This window comes from Protopterus annectens, chromosome 4.part0 (assembly GCF_019279795.1).
Source record: "Protopterus annectens isolate FY-2018-M chromosome 4.part0, PAN1.0, whole genome shotgun sequence".
NCBI lineage: Eukaryota > Metazoa > Chordata > Ceratodontiformes > Protopteridae > Protopterus > Protopterus annectens.
This window is the reverse complement of record NC_056733.1, coordinates 1,667,384,000-1,667,403,349: the sequence shown is the minus strand read 5'-3', so window position 1 is coordinate 1,667,403,349 and position 19,350 is coordinate 1,667,384,000.

The window sequence follows — 19,350 nt, the reverse complement described above, 5'->3', positions numbered from 1 at the left end:
TGATCGTATAAGAAATTTAATTGCTTAACAAATTAAAACATGGCATTCTGTTTGGTACAAATCTTAACTAATTCCATACCATCTTCAATCATTTTATGAAAAAAAAAAACAAGTTTTGTTTTTGCTTTGATAAAATTCAGTGAGGGCAGTAATTATTACTCTGGATTCAGAGGACAGAAAGCCTGTCTATGACTCTTTTTGTATAACATTATAATTTTTGTCAGCATGCAACACCATATAACTATCAGTATGAAAGAGGTGTCATTTCTTTATGAACTGCCACAAGTAACTGGCCAAAAAAAATTATATATGTATATATATATATATATATATATATATATATATATATATATACATATATGGGTCTACTTCATTTGCCCTAACTTCCAACTGCCTGACACCCATTTGCCCGACCCCATTTGACTGAAATTTCATTTGCCCGACACTTCATTTGCCTGACACCTCATTTGACCGACAAGTATTATTGGCAAGAAAATGGAATATGCCCCCTTCCTCACTGTAGTGCGACCCTGGAGTTAGAATATATAGTTGGGGGGTGTGGGGGGTGAAGCTCCCCACTTAATTTCATATTATATTGTTTAGCTTTGATGTAATATTGCTTAGTAAAACAAAAGTAAGTGGGGGGCTTCACCCCCCACACACACCCCCAACTATATATTCCAACTCCAGGGTTACACTACAGTGAGGAAGGGGGCATATTCCATTTTCTTGCCAATAATACTTGTCAGTCAAATGAAGTGTTGGGCAAATGAAGTGTCGAGCAAATTAAATTTCAGTCATTGGGTCTCGGGCAAATGGGTGACAGGCAATTGGAAGTTAGGGCAAATGAAGTAGACCTATATATATATATATATATATATATATATATATATATATATATATATATATATATATATATATATATATATAGAGAGAGAGAGAGAGGGGGAGAGAGACAGGGCAAACAAGGAAATGTATTGCTGAATATAGGTGAAAACTGAAGTAGGAAGAATTGAAGCACATGAAACACTAACATTCAAAATACAAATGTGATGAAATTCTGATGAATGGTATTACTTGCCTTTATAGCAGAATAACCAAGGAATTAACTTGACTAAGAAATGAAGAGGATATAGTAACTGAGCTGTCTATAAAAATACTAGATGGGGGCAGGGTTAGTATGGAGATTGGATTGAAAAAATGGTTCCTCACAGCTACAAACAAAGGGTTTGATTCTGATTTCTGATTGTTGGCTGGGGTTTTAATAGTCTGCACACTAGTAGCCCAGTATTTACCTATGAACCTATGATTGTGAGATTGGCTGTTCATTTTGTTGCTCATTATTACTCCAAGAACATCACATTACAAGTATCTCAGCATTACTTTTTTTTAGATTTTGCTTATTAGCCAGGTAAGTTCACTGAATAAAAGTGCATCTTTCCAGGACTAGTTTGAGAGCACTCTCTGGTTAAATGACATGTAATTCACACAGTCGGCATGTATGCTGAGGGAATCAATGCTGTATTATAAGAAGCAGCTCTTCAGCAGCTTATGGTATTAATCCTCTGTGCTACCTACTGCGTTATAGAACATAGGATCTGTCAACACTTTTTTGTTTATGCAACAAGACCTATCTAGACTAATTTTTGTAAAGGATGATACTGTTCCTGAGATCAAAAGTTCTGCATATTCTTTTAATATCTCCAAGACCTCTGGGGTTTCTTCTGAAATTTTGTTGAAATTATGAAGACTGAACTGCAATTTTCAGAATTACAAGGCTAGACATGAGAGAATGGAATGTATATATGAAGTCTAGATATCTTATCTCAACATACATTGATCTCAGAGTTGCATATAAGTAAAGGGGGACAGTGGCACCCACATCCAGGGGAGCATAGAGGAGCAAAAGTAGCACTGCAAAAATTCTGTAATGACATTTGTGGTTAATATCCCATTGGTGTGCCACCAATATGTGGCATCCCCCACTTAAAATCCAAGTCAGTAATTAAGGAGACTCAATCCTCACTACTGAGTCCAGTGTGGGAGCATCACAGAAAACACCAGAGTACAGAGCACGCAAGAGTAAAATCCCACAATTTCCCTTAAGAGCACAGCAGGAACATGCCCTATTATCCTGGGACTGGACTTTATACCTCTGTCCACCCCAAATGCAATTCATTATCATACACTTCACAGCAATATGTTCCAGTTTAAGACCTAAGACTCACTCACACTCAAAATAAATTTAAATTTCACACACTCTAACACTTATGGAAAGCCTGACACAGATTTCCAGCTGTGTCCCCTTCCCAATACAACTGGTAAATGCTGCCACAAGAGTAAGACAGGTCTACATGTCATTTAATCGGTGATCAATTATTAAAAATTGAATATCAAAGTAAATGATAGATATGATCAGAAGCAGCCATGCATTCAAGGTGACACGGGGAGCATGAAACAGGTATAAGCACTCTCTAAACTCTAAAGAATACACTTATTGTCCAGCCACAATGTAAAGTAATGAAAAACTTTTAATACTAAGTAAAATGATTACAAGAATGTAAATCAATAACTTTCAATAAACACCAGACTTTAATCACCAGAAATATAAAATTAAACTGTATGAAATAAGTCCGCCAGCTTAGAAAATCCCTACATAAGTAGCTAAACATTCCTAATCTAAATAGAGAATACTGTCCCTGATCTAATATAAAACAAAACAGCAAGGCAAAGGAAGGCTTACAGTTCTGGTTATTCCTTTTTTGGGGGTATCCCCTGCACAGCACTGCAACTGACTGCACCTTTCGACTAACTGCTCTTCAACTGACTTCAGCATTCTTTTATTGTCCAGGTTAACAGTCTCAACTGTCTTATTTTAAAAATATCAGTCAGCTGTTTGAAACAAGTTATTTTTCCTGTCAATCATCTGTTTATTAATCACTTAGGAACCAGGAACATTCTAATGGCATCACCTACTGATCAGCTGATTCTCCACAGACAGTTTGTACTCTAGAATTTCCCTGACAAATGTGCAATTATAAATGTATCAAAACACTGACAGATTTTTTAAACATTTTGTATAAATAGGGAAGTAGTCAACATTTTAAAAACTTATTTACATTTTCACAATTAGACATGATGGCATACAATACAAGCGAATCTGAGAATATACACAAATCTCCTGCCTGACATGCTAACACAGATGACAGTGTTTTCATTTTCTTTACAACATTATCATGAGTTTTATGTTCAGTGTAATTCAGTGCCAACTGCACTTAATTATTTTATAGTTTTAATACTCAAGAACATGGTTTTACAGTGTTAGTATGGAGCCGTTATTTAGTAATCTACCTATTCCACACTAAGTACTATCACTATGTTTGAATTAGAACTAATGGCTACAATAAATAACTAAACAAGCAGACAAACAGATATAGAATGAATAAATAGATTTCTAGGAATGAAGTTCTGTAGCATAACATCTCTTAAAGCTGGTGTTTCTACAATGACCCTTCCTTATATATCTTTAACAAAGCTGAAATAGCCTTTATACATAGATCTGTTATATCTTAATTTGTTTTTCTTGTTACTTAAATACTCTACTTCCACTCTTATTTTACATGCTGCGTGAACCTATATTTGGAGCTGAGGAATGCATGACCAAGTGAGAAGGTTAGTCCTATTCTATGATATTCAGAACAGCAGAATCAGTGCTGATCCCCAAGGGGGTGGCACAGTGATGCAGTAGATAGCTGTGTCTCCTGACAGCAAGAGGTTCCCCCTGTTTGATTCTCAGGTGGGATGCCTTCTATGTGGAGTCTGCATGTCCTCCCTGTGTTTGCATGGGATTCCTCCAGGTGCTCCAGTTTCCTCCCACATTCTAAGGACATGCAGTAGATGGACTGAACCCTCTAAATAGGCCATAGGTGTGAGTGTGCATGTGAATGAGTGATGTGGAAGAACCCCCATGGCAGGACCAGCCACCCAGAGGTGTAAACCTTGACTCTAGATGATTTTCACTGTTAAAGTGACACCCTGACTCCATGTGCAAAAATGGGTTTGTGGGTGGATGCAGGAAGCCAAGATAAAGAATCATTGCAATGTTCTGTGGGAGGCCAGGATAGAAAGATGATGGAGTAAATAAGTGGCAAGGATAGTCAAAAGTTTTTTTTCCTTTGGGAGTTGGATCCCTGCAACTCATGGCAGACCGGAAGAATAGAGAGAAGAAGGAGGAAATAAGTGGCAAGGATAGTCAGACGTTTTTTCTTTGAGAGTTAGATCCCTGCAACTCATGGCAAGCTGGAATCACCAGTGTAAAGTCTTTGATATATGAGTATTTATAAACCATGCTGCATTTTTATATGACTGTGGCTCAACCATGGGCAAATTACTTATTCCATAAATGCAGCTGGTGGCCTAAGTTGTAATATAGTATAATAGTTACCATGACAATACCCTGCAACATTGTTAAGAATTTAGACAGCAGTTACATGTTTCCAGATGTCAGGATAAAGTATTCAAATAAAATAATTACTAACTAATGTATGTACTCATATAGCGTGGGGTCTGCTTGAAGACAAAGTGGTAGGCCATCATCCAGAGGGGAGTGTTCAGACACAGTGACAGTTGCCATGCAGTAAAATAAGGTCTGTGTTTATTATTATTATTTTTTTGATAAATATTTTAATTATGCATTTCAAATGCATGTTGGATGACTGAGAAGCGTAGTTCGCATGTGTGAAATGGAGAGTGGTAATAATAAAATCCGAGAAAAGAAAACAGCATTTACAAGTAGGATTGGCATTTTACCTATCCATACAAATAAAATAAATAAATAAACATATCCTGACTCTATGGCACAAAGGGATACTAATTTTACCGTGACCCAGATGTCCTGGATTTGATTAGCAACACTGGCAATTGAGGAGCCATGCAGATGGGGGGAGCTGAAAAGGCAGGGTCCATTTGTCTCTCCTGTGGGGGTGTTGAATGGTGCATGTACTCATGGGGATCACATAGTCAGTGCAGTTTATCTATTGGATAATGGTGAAATAACTGCTTAGGATTCATGAGGGATGTAGGGCCTCTTGGTGGGAAAGTCTCTTGTAGAATGAAGGGGATGGCCTTCAAAGTCAATGCATCATTCCCATCCTCCTCCCAATGCTTTCCTCGGTGTATCTGGAGGTTAGGGTAGCATGGAAAAAAGAAAGCTAACCCATCCCTAATGCTCAGTGAATGATGACCTCTCCTGGTTGACTCTTGCCTTAGTTATGGAGAATAAATGGATCTATTAATTGGGAGTGTCTGATGATCAGCAAGTAGCTGGGGTAAAATCCCAAATGTAAAAAATAAATAAAAATAAAGATTGCAAATTTTGCAACATAAAAAAATCCAAAATATTTTGATTTAATGGTAATACACTGTCTGCTGAGACCCATTTCAGTCACTGACCCAGAACGAGTACAAGAGCAGAATGGTTCAGAAATAGCACATTTTTCATCAACTGATAAAAGAACTAATAAAGACCTAACCCCAGGTCCTGCAAACACTCCACACTTGACCTGATTATTAAAGACTTACCAAGCTCCATCTCCAGCATAAAAATACTGCCTCCATCACTAAGCGACCACTACCCAGTCACCTTTACAGTTGTCAACTATCTTATAAAACTACCATCAATATTAAAAGTCTTCATAAATCAGAATAACACAAATATAGATAAACTCAGAACCTTTCTCACAGCCCAGAGCTGGAACCATATACTCTCTATACAAAACCCTAATACAGCAGCTGTAAGAATAACCAACTTTCTACTCCACCTCTAAGACAAAGTCTTCCAACTTAGCCACAGGCTTTATAAACCCACCAAAACTAAATGGCTATCCACTGAACTCAAACATCTTTTAACTCTAAGGGATGAAGCATGGGAAAAATGGAAACAGGCCCCCATAACTTTCAACTGCACCTCCATTATGGTCTTGCATGGCCTACCCAAGAAGTCCATGAATAAATCTCCAAACAAATAAACAAAAAAGAAATTACACTCCTACATTCACCCAAACACTTTTGGAAGGAGGTTAACATACTTACAGGAAGAAAATATCCTCATGATACCCTGTCTAACACATCATTCAATGTGGTACAGCAAGCAACATTTTCTTCAGAATATTTTGTTAATTTGGCAATCTTCTGTTAATAAATTCCACATATCCCAAAGATCATGCACTTTGCACCCCCTACCATTCAACCTTCTCTTCTACTTCAAATGTGTATCTCCCACAGAAGTCTCTATTCTACTTGAAAATATTTCAGCTGACACACCCTCTGGATCTGACAACATAGACCCCTGTTTTGTATATCACTGTAGAAAGCAGCTATGTCTTCCTGTTTCTCACATACTTAATATACACCCCTCACAAAACATTATGCCACAGATTTGGAAAACTGCTATAATTAAACCCCTCCAAATCAAACCAACCCCAAAGATGGCCATTCAATATTCCTCCTCACAATTCTAGGCAAACTTCTTCAAGATAGTCTGCACACAAATCTCTCTATATATCCATCAGCACCACATTTTCTTTTCCAAATATATGGATTCTGGCCTGGACAAAGTACTATGACAACACCTTCATCCTTAACTCATGACATTCTGCTAAGCCCAATTAGGGGCCTCCTCCCAGTGCCCTATTTATAGATCTGACAAAGACATTTGACCTTAATGACCACTATATTCTCCAAAACAAACTAATTGAAATTGGTATCAGTCTAAATACTACTCCCTGGTTTAAAAACTTCTTGAATGACACATACTTCAGAGTTAAAACTGGATCCTCCCAATCAGAATCTGCACCTATTACCAAAGGTGTACCACACAGATCCATTCTTACCCCCTCCATCTTTTCCATACTTATTAACAAATGTCCTTGTGATCTTCCATATCTTCCAATTATTCTCTACTTTAATGACATGGTCATTTACTGATCAGGTAACTCTTAAACTAATATTCAATGCCAACTCCAGTCAGACTTACATGAGCTCTAGCAATGACTCATAAACCATAAACTACTTCTCAACCCCAAGATCAAAACTATGCTTTTTGGAACTCCACAGAAAACTCATCAAGCACCTGACTCTTTAACTATCTTTGACCTACATAACCATTCCACAGAAACAGCCTCCAACTTCCAATAACTAGGACTATGGCTTGATCAGTGACTAAATGTTCATTTCCACATAGACAAAGTGAGAACCAAAATAAATTCCCCTGTCTTCTGGGTCAAAAAATCTCCCATTTTCTATCCCAACTGACCAGAGCAGCCATTAGCAGAGTTCCACTTTCTCAACTTGAATATTGGCTCACAGTTTTTGTTTCTTCCACCAAGAAAAACATTATTCCACTCAAGACTATCTCTAACATCATCTGCGGATTCATACCAACCTCATCTCTGTATAATTATCACTGCATCACCCTAGAAAAAGCCAAACTACCTATAAAACTAAGATGTAGCTTATTTTTAAGATCCCAACTGTACAAACTACTCAATCTCCACACTTTTACTACCTTATAGCTAGACTTCACAAAAAACCTTTGCATACAAGTTGAGACACTACTCACAGGCCATACTGACCGCCATTTTCCCTAGAAGCAATGTTCACAACAGTGCACATGTTTTCTCCTCTCGGGTGCCTGCTCTTTGGAAAGCTCTCCTCATACACACTAAGGAAATCAACATCTATTTCAAATTCAGAATGCAACTCAAAAAACACTCCTTCATCCAAGCCATATGCTCCTGCCTCAACACAGGATCTCCTTTCCAAGTCTTTCTGTTCTCTCAAGATTAACTGAAGAGTGATCCACTTTAGAAATTGATGTATGTATTTTACATTGCAGTCTGATTGATTGTACATTGCACTGTGCTTGTTCACTAGAATGTATACGCACATGCTTTTTTTTCAATGCAATTGGTCTGAATTACTCTGTTATTGCTTACATTTGTGAAATGTTTTGTTTTTCACCTGGGCTGAGCCTGAAATTGGTCAATATTGATCACGGCACTATTGTAACAAATATAAATAAATAAATAAACATCAAATTAGAATATGTATGGGAGTTACAGTCACCGAGACATTTTGTGTTTAAGCTAACACTTCAGGATTAAAAGAAAGCTTGACCTAATACTTGTGAGTGACATCAGAACTTTTTCTTAATGAGTATACCCTGAATCACTCCATGCAATTGACTGTATCCTTATTGTAAGTAGTTCCTATGGGTCTATATTAAATCAGTGAATGCTTAAAAAAAGCAAACGCTGATTTATCGATCCCATGTAAGTGAAAGCTTACAATCCCAAACACTCGGAACAGTGATTTTTTTTCCCAGAGAAAAAAAATCATTGTTCCACAAAAAAAATAAATAAATAAAAACTTCAAATCATTACATAAAGTGGGGGCTTTGCCCACACACACCCCCTACTTAAATATACCATCTCCGAGATTGTGCTATAGTGACGAAAACAGCAAAGTAACGTAGGCGGCCAAGTGATTTCTTTCCCAGAGAAAGAAGTCACTTATATGCCGTTTCGCTGTTTTGCTGTTTCGTGCTTTCAAGTTTGATCAAGATGCATTCGAAGGATTGTGTCTTTGATTATATAATAGGAACCCATTCCCAGTGCATGTCCACAGCTGGTGGGGTAGGGCTTTAGCCTGAATGTAACCATAAAGCTGTAATAAGTAAAAAAGAAAAAAATCATGGACATTCAGAAGTCATGTAGCTGAGACAATTGATGTGCTTAAGTGGTCATTTGCATACATCCCATGGGCCTCTATTATAGAAAGTTTAAGGTATCTCACTAGCTTGGCTGGGATTCTCTTCCATTTTTCCTGAATGGCGTGTCTATTTGGCCTTCTTACCCTTTGATTTGGATGTTCTAGTCTATGGTTTAGTGACTTCAAGATGCAGTAGGGACATTATCACCCCATCCAAACTGACCAGAAGGCACAGACAATAGGTTGGCATTACAGTCTTAGCTGGTCACATCTCTATTCCACATGTAACAATAAATATGACTTCTTTCATCATAGTTAGTGATCACACCTCTTCTATTCTTAGTTACTTATTACTGCTGCATAGACTGACAGAATACCACAGGGTTGTATAGGGAAGCCATACCTCTCACGCTGTTCCTGTATTTGCATTATGTATGTGATATTATTAAAAAACACTGAAATATACTTACTTCAGATGCTAAACTTAAAGAAATTTTTGGGAATGAACCGAAATCCTCCTATAAGAATTTTAATTCTATCAAGAGAATGTTGTGCTATAAACCTCTTTTAAGAGGTATTGAATTCAATCCGGTTCCAAAGGGATTTTTAAATGTGGACAATATTGTTGTTGTTTGTCTTTCGGCTTTTCCTGGTTAAGGGTCGCCACAGCGGAACTCCGGTCTGCTAATGATTGGCAGTTGGTTTTTTATGGCGTTGAATTGCCAGCCTAATGCCCAACCTTCAACGAAGGCACGCCCATTCAACACATGTCTTTTGAATGCCCACTCGACCATGGGAAGGACATGCAGACTACACACAGAAGGCACTCCTAACCCAAGCTGAGAATCAAATGGGAGAACCTCTTGCTGTGAGGCAACAACGCTACCGCTGCACCACCGCGGAAGTAATGTTTGTAATTATATTAATGAAAGTGTCTGTTTTACACATCCAGTTACAGGTCGGAAGTATAATTTGGATTTTTATGCTGACTGCGGTACCCAGAATATTGTCTATTTTGCATGCTGTGATGTATGTCATAGCTATTATGTAGGCAAAACTAATTTGGTGTTTTAGGGACAGAATTAAAGAACATTTGTATAGTATGAGTAGATGTGATACCAAAAAAATGCCATGGGTAAGCATGTAGCTAAGGAAGGGTACATACATGCATTTAAATTTCTTGTACTTGAAGTATTTCCACCAAATATATGGGGAGATGATGATAAAACCTATACTGAACAAACTTGAGAATAAACGGATATTATTGCTTCAACCAATAAGAGGCAAGGGACTAAATTAATATGTCCCTTTAAAACCTGTTTTAAGATCACATGACTTGAGTTGCTAATTTGGAGTTGTTTAAATGCTGACATTTTATAGAAACTTTCGATACGATGAAGCACCAGGGTGTGGTGTGAAAGCAATCATTACCTTTACTGTTTTTATTGATTTTATGTATGTGATTCATTAAAATGCTTTTTACTCTGTTCGGATAGCTGGCAATTTGTTTTTGGCTTTTGATATTTCTTACATTACCCTTCTGTTGCAAAATATGTTCTCACTATTAAAGAAAAAAATGATTATCCAACATCATTCCTCAACTCTTGTGCCAGACTGAAATACAAAAGAAGGGTCATATATGGTATGAGTGTAACAACAATAAAATCCATAACAACATAGTATATACCTACTCCCACAGAAATGCTTGCAAAATCACATAAACAAATATAAACCTCTATACAAAGAACAGGCTAACCTTAATGAAAAATAAGGCCTGAAGCTAACATAGAATGAATGAACGCATGGTTTCTTCTAAAATTCTTAAATGCAAACAAGACCTTTTTAACTGTAGATACTTTTCTTGAACTCTGGACAACTTCAGTCATTGGGCTGGATTCACCAAGGCTTGCACGGAGTCTAAGAGTAGAGTAAGACTCCAGACAGCCAATATGTCTGCCGAGCGATCCAGGAACAGCCGGCAGGGGCATGCATGAGAGCTCCTAAAACTACCCTTGCATGGACAGTGTTATGTTATGCAAATCACCTCATTTGCTGCTGAAAGCTATGCAAATGAGGTAAATTTGTGATCAGGGAAACACTAACCTGTCCGAGTAAGTGTAGCGTTATTTGCAGAAATGTACTCCGTTGGTAACGGAGTACCATTCTGCAAATAGCAAAACGGAGCTATGACAGCTCCAAAAAAAGGATGCATCCAGTTGAGGAAGCATGCCAATGGCCAAATATAAGGCCATTGGCATTTTTATCTGTTTCAAAATAAAAAAAAAAAATTTTTCCCCCGATCTCCGATGTTTAAGTGTGGCGCAGCACTGCACAAATGTGCGGCGCTCTAAAAACCAGAAAAAATATAATAAAAGCCAAAAATAGGCATTTTATTAAAAATATTCATCTGCCATGCAGGTGAATGGCAAGCTGAAGACAACATGGCTACTGAGTAGTGGTTGCTAAGGGGAAAAGCTCAGTCTGAGAAATGTAACCAAGCATTAGTAGGCAATCCTATGCAAATGAGGATAAGGATAGTGAATCCCAACTTTCCCTGCCATGTGAACCATGTCCCTAGAGTGTAAGAGTAGAATTAGCGGAGTAACAGAGTAGAAAATAGGTGACATCATGAAGGGGGTATGTATCAAAGAGTGTAAGCTTATTGGAGCAGAGTGGCATGTGTTTGCTGTAAGTTACTCAGGACTGGAAGAGGCGTGTCTACAGTTGTCTTAACTGAAACCCAGAAACCGAAGGTGTACGCCGTGGATATGCTTACACTGTGTGCGTGCGTGTGTGTGCCTGTAAGCCTGTGTAAGGCTGTCTAAGCCTGTGTGCATGCATGTGCACCCGCCTAAGCCTGTGTAAACCTGTGTTAGCATGTGTGCGCGCGTGTGCACTCATGTGCGTGTGTTTGTGCTTGTTTGCCCGTCGCTGCCCCCTATGGAAACAGAAAGGGAAAAGAAAGGAAAATAAGTAGTAGGAAGTTAACCAAGGAGAACTAGCAGTCCTACCAGGTGAAATCAATCAGAATCAGCCAATTACACTGGCAGTACATTAGCCCAGCCCAGCCCAGCATTTAAGACTACAAACAACATTCCCCCATGTTTTTCTCAGAAACACTGCAACACTGCAGTCTACAAAGAGAAGTGAAAACTTAAAAAGCTTAACTGAGACAAAAAAAATGTTAGGGGCTGCCATTGCTATTATAAGGCAACATGTTCAAGATGCTGAGGGTGGTGCCATTGTGAATGCTGCTGAGCAACCCACAGTGAGGAGACAAAGAAGAGTGTACAGACCCAGGGTAACCTACCAGGGGCTACCATGAGCTGGAGATAGTGGAGCGCTATAGAGTGGACAGAGACCTCCTGCAGCAAATTGTTGAGCTGTGCAGGCCATGCCTCACACACAGAACCAACAGAGGGGAACCCATCCCAGTGGAAACCAAGGTATGTGTTGGCCTAAGAATATTAGCAACAGGTACCTTCCAGAGACCAACTGGTGATATGATGGGGATTTCACAGGCATCAGCATCCAGGGTACTGCACCAGTTCCTGAATGCCATGTCAGCACATGTCGGTGATCATGTATATTTCCCCAATTCCCATGAGGTATTGGCCAGCAATATGCATCTCTTCCAGCAAATAGCGAAATACCCTGAGGTAGTGGGTGCAATTGACTGCACGCACATACACATCAAAGCACCAGCTAGTGAGCAGGGTAGGGCCTACATCAACCGCAAAAGCTTCCACTCCATCAACTGCCAGGTCGTGTGCGATGCCTAGGGCATAATACTGAATGTGTGTGCTGGCTGCCCTGGAAGCTACCACGATTCCCATATCTGGCATCTGACACATCAGTACCAGACATTTGCCAATGGAGACATCCCTGACGGTCACCTAGTGGGGGATGCGGGATATGCACTGGAGCCGTGGCTGATAACATCCATCATAAATGCACACACACCTGAACAAGAACTCCATAATTAGGCACAGGCACAAACACGAAATGTAATCGAGCGTGTGTTTGGGATGCTCAAGTCACGGTTCCGGTGCCTGGACACATCTGGTGGAGCCTTGCAGTACTCGCCAACTATATGTACCCAAATTTTCATGGTATGTGCCATGCTACACAATATGATCCTGTGAAAACAGCTGCAGCAGGAACAGCATGGGGCAGGGCCAAACAGCACCCCACCATTGCCAAGGCCTGCACAGGCACAGCGTGACTCAGAGGAGGAACAACCTGAGCCTGCCCCAGTAGGCAGAAGGAGGCGTGCCCAGTATGCCTTGGCCTTGGCAAAGAGGCAACGTATAGCACATGCACTGGCTAAGTAGGAACCCTGGAAATTATACCTCTCTCTGACTTGCACATAAAATAAAAGGGATGCCTAACTTGACACTACCTGTTTCCAAACATGTATAGGGAGTGTAGTATGTGCATCCGACATAGGCAGCTCTGCAGTACCACCTGAGGCATGATTGCCATATTTTAAGCAATATAAAGCAGTGCTATGCAGCTTTTACCAATATTTAGTATATGTAAACAAAATTGCCCATGCTAACTAGTGCAACGTCAGGCAACGCTGAGCAATGTTGGACAAGGTCGGGCAAAGTTGAGCAAAGTCAAGTAAACATGCTCATATTAGCTTTACTGTCCCTTAAGCAGTCTGGTTTGCCCAGCATGAAAATAAAAAGCACTGATAGGGCTCAAACCCAGGATACTGTGCACTATAGTCACAGTACTGAACCACTAAGTCTTGATAGCATTTACGTGACACAGACACAGCAGGACAATTGTACACTAAGGCAAACACAAAGAAATGCTGTAACATGGCCCTAAAGAGGCATATGAGTAACCTCCCCCACAGGCCTATGCAGACAGAGAATATTAGGCCAGGTGGTGTGATGTGGGTTGTGTAGGCTATGAAGTCGCAATCTAATATACTTGACATTGGATGATAAGATGTGTAGTACAGTAGTATGCCTCAAGCCAGTATGATAGGCTGTCCCCCCTGTATGTAGAAATGGTGATAAGTCTATGCAAAGTGTCTCATGAAAGCCCTGCAGGCACAGCATGATCCCTGTTGATCTATGACACAAAGGTGAGCCATGTTGTAAAAATACAACTTGATTTTCCATACAGATATAGTATAAATGTATATACCGGGCGTGCTCCCACACTCCAACAAATGTAGTGGATTTCATTCAGCATCACACTGAAATGTCATATTGGGTATGCTCACACACTTAAATAAACTAAGCAAATGTCAGGCAACAACATACTGAAAGGTCATACTGGGTATGCTCACGCACTTAAATAAAGGAGGTTCCCACTACTCATCAGTCATCAGACCTGTCAGAGAGTACCACAACACACTTGCGATGAATCTGACTAGGCACGTTCAGCAGCCAGAAAGACCACTGAAGTACCCTAACAAGAGAATTACTGGCTTCAAACAGTTGCCCCATGCAACAAGACTGAATGTAACCCAATCTGTACTCTGTTGCATACTGTCTACTCAGGAGATCTCTGTCCAACAGACAGGTCCATGTCATGGCTACATTCAGATCTGTTCTGAGTTACAGCTCAATGGCACTAAATATACAGACCCAGCTGATATTGGCAACATCCTGGCAGATGGGATCAGTGTTAACTTTACCCCCCTCTCACCCATGAAAGAGCACATCTCTATAATGGAAGACTGCAAAGTTGCTGTCATCACGGCTGCACAGGTAAAAAACACTCTACAAAGCCAGTATCACAGCAGCCATGGGACCAGATAACTTCCCAGGCTGTGTTCTACACAAACCACAGAACGAACAGGCACCACACTGACATACCATGTGCAGTCATAGCCTCACCTCATGCTTTGTGCCTGCTGAATGGTGCACAGTGATAGTTATCCCACTACACAAGGGTGGAGACACCACGGACCCCAGGAACTAGTGCCCCATTAGCCTGATGAGCCTGCTCTTCAAGGCCATGGGATGTATCATCATACACCTTAGAAAAAATTACATTGGTAATCCCCAAACCCTGGACCACAACCATGTTGAGTTTTTAAAATGCATATCATGTCTCCTAAACCTGATAGATGACATTGAAGCAGTCACCAGAACCATAGACAAGGGTAAGGTGGTCTGCACAGCCTATGTAGATCCTGCCATGGCTTACAACACCACCCCACACTCTGGAAATACAGATAAACCCAATAAACTAGGTATAAATTGCTATGTCACAAGATGGGTTGCCAAAAGGCTTACTGACAGAACATACACTGTGAAAGTAGCAGACTCCAAGTATGACTTTGGACCAGTGATGAGTGCAGTACCACAGGGTCCAGTCCTGTGTCTTGTCCTGTTTAGTATCTACTTCCCTGAAGTAAACTTTAACATGGAAGGTCTGTGGCTACAGAAGTTTCCAGAGGACTGCAAACTAGGAGCCATAATTGTAAACACTAAAGATGTGGACATCCTACAAAAGTGCCTCACTGAGACAGATGGCTGTTGTCAAAGCCATGGGCTCTAGCTCAATGCCAAAAGGTGCATTGTCATCCCCTTTGTTAAAAACTCTGTAGCTAAGAAATACAACATAGGCGGTAGTATACTTAACACTGAAAGTGTGACAAGAGACCTTGGGTCACAGGTGGACAGTGGACACAACTGTGATAATCACATCCTCACAGTAGTTAGGAAACCCTCCTATGTGGCACACCTAATCACAAAATGTGTCTCATGCAGAATAGAAGAGGACGTTGTTCCCCTCTACTCATCACTCACTAGAACTATAATAGAGTACAATGCCACTTTTGCTATGTACCTCACAAGACAACTACAACAACTGGAAAGCCTGCAGCAATACCTCACAAAGAGCATTAGCGGCCTGAAATACATGCCATACACAGACCATCTCAAAATGCTCCATCCGTACTCTCTTGCATATCGCCTACTCAGAGGTGTTCACTGCCTAACATACAAAGCTATGTCAAACACAGAGCTGTTGGACATGCTCTATGTAAAACACTCACAATCCCTCTGACCTTTGGACCCAAAACCACGATTGAAATACAAGAGGAAGGGGTGTACCCATTTACCTTATGGATACCCACACCTTCAGGTTTGTGGCACAGCATGAGGCCTTGGAGACCATGCAAGTGCAACTAACATTGGGCAAAGCTGCTCATCAGATTGTAGCCTGCTACAGATCACCTACCTTGTCTCAGGAACCTCACTCAGTATTCCTGAGAGCAGTGGAAAATATAAAGGTCCAATCAAACACCATTATATGAGGAGATTACAACTACCCAAACATTGAGTGGGAGAATTACTCGTGTACAACATCCTTTGCCCAATGTTTCCTAGAGTTTAAAAACTCTAACACCCTGGAACAGTTGGTCACCATGCCCACTAGAGGTGACAACATACTGGACATGATCATCACCAACATGGGGTACCAGTGTTCCACAACAGAGATAAACCCCTTGCTGGTAATATCAGATCATAAAGTAATCACAGTGGACATCCATATCCTGCCCCCCCACCCAGTCAATGAAACCACTGTGAAGATATTTTCAAAAGCAAACTGCACACTTCCCAAGACCAAAGTGGAAAGTTCCAAAGCCCCCTTGGTATAGGATAATGGTATACAATCTGCCAAATCATTTACAAGTGTATCCTATGAGCATCTACAGGGATGCATGGATCGAGACATCACAAATAAAACCAAGATGCACTCCTCCAAAAATAAGAAAACAATCTGGTGGTTGTTGCCCATAAATAAGCTAGACAACAGAAAGAGGAAACTAACACATGATATAGCCAACTTCACTAAAGAAAAAGCATCACTGATAATTATTAGGAAAAAACAATGATCACTCATAAAATAATCCAAGGACAGTTTCTAAAGACAAATTACCAAGGAATGTAAGAATAACAACCACAAAGCCTTCGGTAGCTATACCAGACATGTAGGTGTCAACTTTCAAATATGCTGTCAGCTACTGACAAATGGCAAGAAATACACTGAACCAACTTTCATTGCCCACATCCTGGGGGACAAGTTCAGTGTAAACTTCCCCCCATCATCCCCAAAAGGGCCTGTGTCCATCACAGAAGGATGCAGAGCCCCAGACTTCATGGACATGTGATAAAGACAGCCCTCTCCAAAGCTAAGAACACAGCATCAATGGGACTGGATGGTGTCCCAGGCTGCGTCTTACACTAGGCCCAAAAGGAACTACACCTTCACCTACATTCACTGTCCAGACTCAATCGCACCACAGGCTATGTACCCAAAGAATGACATACACTAACAGTCATCCAGCTCCACAAAGGGGGTACCACAATAGAACCTGGAAACCATTGCCCTGTATGTCTACTCAGCCTGGTCTACAAAGCTATTGAGCAAATTGTCATGGAACCCATAAACAGAGACATTGGGGACCTCCAGACACCGGACTCTACACAACCTCGTCTTGTTAAAGGCAGATCCTGCCCCCTAAACATAGTTGACTTATTTCAAACAGTTACCAAGGACATAGATGGAGGTGAAAGTAGTCCACACAGCCCACCTGGACCTCACTAAGGACTTTCTACACCATTCCCCACTTTGTCATCATGGACAAGCTTACCAGCTTGAACATTAACAGCTATGTCACAGGATGGGTGGCCAAGTGGCTCACAGATCAAACACACATGTTCAGAGTTGCGGGTTGCATGTCTGACTCTAAGACTGTCACGAATGGCATCCCACAGGTCTTGGTCCAGGGACACCACCTGTTCAGTAGACACTGCTCGGAGGTACAGGCAAGCACGGGAGGAGTATGACTGAACAGGTTTGCAGATGATTGCTAATTGTGGTCCATAATTGACTCTACGGCTGACACACACATCCTCCAGAAGGGTCTTACAGAGACAGATACCTGGTGTCAAAACAATGTCCTTAAGCAGAATGCCAAAGAATGCATAGTCATCTCCTTTGGCTAAAACAAAGTGCAAACAAATTACCACATAGGTGGTACACCAGTATGTACGGAGAAAGTCATTAAGGCCCTGGGGACACAGGTAGATAGTAAACACTCCTTTGATGATCACATGGCCAAAGTGTTTAGACATTCCTTCTATGTAGCCCACCTAATGTCACCTAATGTAACCCACTTTGTCTAGTCTGATGATGTCACCATCCTACAAATATACCTGTGGAAAAGAGCATTCACAGTAATGTGTATAGTGTATCGTGTAAATGCGTACTCCTGTAGTATCATAAACCAATTAGGTAGGGGTTTGAATCCTGCACTTGACAAGTATGTGTGTCTGTTTGTGTGTGATCTCCTTGGAGAGGAGCAACCTTTTAGGAGAGTACTCAAACACCTTAAATCTTTGTCAGGTCTGATGATGTCACCATCCTACAAATATACCTGTGGAAATGAGAACTCACAGTAATATGTATAGCGTGTCATGTAAATGCGTACTCCTGTAGTATCATAAACTTGGTAGGTGTTTGAATCCTGCATTTGACAAGTGTGTGTGTGTGTGTGTGTGTGTGTGTGTGTGTGTGTGTGTGTGTGTGTGTGTGTGTGTGATCTCCTTTGCAGAGGAGCAACTCTTTTGGAGAGTAGTGAAACACCTTAAAAGTGGTATACTAATCTTGGTCAAGTCTGATGATGTCACCATCCTACACATATACCTGTGGAAAAGAGAGCTCACAGTAATGTGTATAGCGTGTTGTGTTAATGCATACTTCTCTAGTATCATGAAATAGTTAAGTAGGGGTTTGAATCCTGCACTTGGTGAGTGTGTATGCTCCATGTGTGTGACACTGTTGGGCAATGTGTTGTGGGTTTTGCTTTTACTACTGTATGACATATCAGTATGACAACAGTGTGTGCATTGCACATGTGAGGCAGCTGTGTGGCAAATACACATACATACATGTGACCTTAATTATTGCATGTTTGGGAACCCTGCTTTCTCCAAGAACAAATCTGTCATCTTTGCCAGAGTGTGCTGCTGCTTTCCAGACTTTAGGTCACATCTGTATGCTTGTGACAAGGCCAGCCACTGCAGTGATCCCTGGCCTAGGTCATTCATGTCACACACACTCATTACGGTTTCTATTGAATTGTGTGAGTGAGGGTTTATGGCCGAGGTATATGTCAGACCTGTTCAAATGCAGCAAAGTCTGTCAATGATGGCTATTCATTATAGGTGTACAACAACCTTTGTGGATATGCATGCAGGCCCCTTATTGCTTATGTGATCCACCGAGGGATTTCAAAATACCTTTGGAAATGTGATTATCAAAGGAAAGATGATGTAACACTTGGTTGCATGTACACATCGGTACCTGTTCTTCATGTTGGTGGCTACTACCTATGTGGTACTGTGGGGATACTATGTTCCGTAAAGGTGGATGACTATACTTTGTTTGGCTTATAGCTTTACAGCATGGGTTTGACAACAGGTATCTGTCTATATGATACCCTTGTGGAGGATGTGTGTGTCATCTGTTGAATGCATTATAGGCCACAGTATGCATTACCAAACATGGACGGACATATCCCTACTGTGATTGCTTGTACCT